This window comes from Lactuca serriola, chromosome 5 (genome assembly GCF_051521515.1).
Source record: "Lactuca serriola cultivar US96UC23 chromosome 5, Lser_US96UC23_V15, whole genome shotgun sequence".
Taxonomy (NCBI): domain Eukaryota; kingdom Viridiplantae; phylum Streptophyta; class Magnoliopsida; order Asterales; family Asteraceae; genus Lactuca; species Lactuca serriola.
Genome location: NC_136412.1, coordinates 233196409 through 233199720, shown reverse-complemented (window position 1 = coordinate 233199720; position 3312 = coordinate 233196409).

Sequence of the window (3312 nt, the reverse complement as noted above, 5' to 3'; positions counted from 1 at the left end):
CTCTGCAGGAGGTTAAGTCCTGGCTCGTGAAGTGCTTCGCTATGAAGGACCTCGGAGAGGCTTCTTACATTTTGGGAATAAGGATAGTAAGAGAAAGAAGTAAGAGACTATTTGGACTTAGTCAGAACACTTACTTGGAGAAGGTACTAAAACGTTTTAGTATGGAAAACTCGAAGAAGGGAGAATTACCGATACAGAGTAATGCCAAGTTGAGTAAGACTCAAAGTCCGAGTACCGAAGCTGAGATAGCAGAAATGAGCCTAGTACCATACGCTTCCGCAGTTGGCTCAATCATGTACGCTATGACTTGTACTCGCCCTGATGTAGCCTTCGCTTTGAGCATGGTTAGCAGATATCAGGGGAATCCTGGCAGAGCACATTGGATTGCGGTGAAGAATATATTTAAGTACCTTCGGAGGACGTAGGAATGGTTCTTAGTCCTTGGAGGGAGTGATGACTTGAAGGTGCGAGGGTACAGTGACGCCAGTTTTCAGACCGATAGGGACAACTACCGTTCGCAGTCGGGCTGGGTCTTTACCCTAAATGGAGGAGCAGTGACATGGAAGAGTTCCAAGCAGGAGACCGTAGCTGATTCAACGTGCGAATCAGAGTACATTGCAGCGAGCGAAGCGTTGAAGGAGGCAATATGGCTAAAGAACTTCATCGGTGATCTTGGAGTTGTACCTGCCATAAAGGATCCCATGGAGATTTTCTGTGATAACGAAGGAGCGGTTGCCTTGACCAAGGAACCAAGGGATCATGGTAGATCAAGAAATATTGACAGAAAATATCATTTCATTAGACATCGAGTAGAAGAAGGACAGCTCGTAGTGAAGAGGATGTCATCAGAAGATAACCCATCAGATCCGCTTATGAAGGGACTGAGTAGGGTTAAGCACTTGCAGCATGCTAGGAGTATTGGGCTGAAGGATGATATTAGCATAGATTAGATAGTATTAGAAACGTGTAATAGATAAATGTAATTAACATTTGATGATTAAATAAAGGAGTTTTATTTATGAGTAATGTTACTGTCTTATGTTAATTGTTTAGCTATTGTTTCACTTTGCATATTTTGACTTCCAGAATAATTGAGTTTATTAAGAATAATCGAATTGTTCAAATTATCCACAATCATTCATATGTTGGAAGTAGATATGAATGAAGATTGTCATGAATTGGTGTGTAGATTGTCTAAATGGTTTTAGACATAGCAAAGGGTTTCTACAATGTTCATGAGTGCTTATGAACTAGTTTTGAGCATTGGAACAAACCCGCGCTTGTTGGAATCACCTTATGGAATATCATATAAAAAGGTGATCGCAAGACGATAATATCATATAGTCTTAAACCCTAGATATATGGTTTATTATTTGCTAATTGATTGTACATTGATAATGCGAAAACGCATCAGTAACTCGGTGTTATATAACGCATTGTTGTGTATAGTTGATTATTGAATAAGTAAATGCATATAAGTCGAAGTTTATCTGTAACTTTTATCTAAGAAGGTAAAAGTGATATCTCGGCCGCTCGATGATTTGATTTGACTTATGTGCCGGGCCCGGTCAGAACTGAATTGATGTGTTCGATTAAGTTCTATGTCAAATAAATCAGAGATCGAGAAACCTAAATTCTTGACTAACCATTCCATAGGATTGTCAGCATGATATCTAACAGAGGACTGTACGATCCCTTATCTGAAGGACAAGATTAATTAGATCAGAGTTTGACAGCGTCTTTGAGAGCTATGATTGCAAACCAAATTGTACTTGTGCATATAGTTACTAGACTTATCCAAGTGGGAGACTGTTGAAATAGTGTCTAAGGCTGCAACTATATTAGGCAAGTACTTGACCCGGTTGTGCATGGTCTTTTTGGGTTGCCTTCACCATAGCAAATTGATAGGATGATTTATTAATAGAGAGTAAATATTATTAATATATTATGGGAATAATATAAAGAATAATATATTGTTATTTGATTAATATAAGTCATAGAATTAATTAGAATTAATTTGGTGACTTAAAGAGATTAATTAAATAAAGGGGTATAAACTGTCAATTGTTTGATAGTTAAGATTTAGACTGTAAATCCATATAGATATATAAGGGACGGATTCTAGAAGCTAGGATAGCTTCAAAAATCGTCCAAGGGGTTATCTATGGAATGGATTTGGATAGCCTTAAGAGAAAATTATCCAATTAGGGTTTAGATTGTAACCCTTAAGGAATCTACAAGTATAAATAGACCCCATAGGCAAGGGAAATCGGCACCTCACCTAAAGTAAGAGAACCCTGGCCGATTTCCTCCCCTCTCCTCTCTCCTAAGTCATCTTTCTTGCTATTGGTGTTTGTAAGCCATTAGAAGAGTGACAATTGTGACTCTAGAAGCTCCAAGACAACAAGATCAACAAGGAATTCAAAGGTATGGTTCTAGATCTATTTCAATGTTGTTATTTAACCTAATTAGCCATTAGAAGTCTTGGATTCAAAGCATGTTTAATTAGAAAGCCTAGATCCAAGCATTAGGGTTTTGCATGTGCACATAGGAAAGTTCTTATGGCTAAAACCGATCATTATGGAGAGAAAAGATTAAATATGATTTATTAATATATTATGAGAATAATATATTAAATGAGAAATCATATTGTTTAATTAATATTAGTCAATAATTAATTGGTAATTAGTTTTGTGACTAAAAGAGATTAATTAAACTTAAGGGACTGGAATTGTAATTATAAGATACTCGCAATTTGGGCCATGGATTGCCTTGTATTAAGGGGTGGACGAATTCTATGGGGAAGCCCATAAGGAAATCGTACAAGGCCTTAATTAAAAGGAGTCTATGGGTTATTAGGGCTTAAGCATCCAAATTAGGGTTTCCTTGTTAGATAACCCTAATAGCACCACTATATATATAAGACCCTTATGACCCAAAAACGTGGGGAAGCTTTCTTCTAGGGTTAGAACACGTTTTGGGCAGCCTCCATCCTCTCTCCTCTTCATCCTCTTGCTTATGGTGTTTGTGAACCATTAGAGGAGTGACATTTGTGACTCTAAGCTTTCAAAAGTCAATACAAGGAGATTTGGGATTGTTATTGCTACATAACAATCAAGGTAACATCTTAAACCTATTCTTATGTTAATATGATTACTTGAATGCTAGAATTAGGGTTTATAGTCTTGGATAACTTGCATGTACAATAGAGAAACCTAGATCCAAGCATTAGGGTTTGTATGAGCACATAGGATGTCTTATGATCAAAACCCATCAGTGGTATCAGAGCCTAGACTGGTTTCTATTGTATTG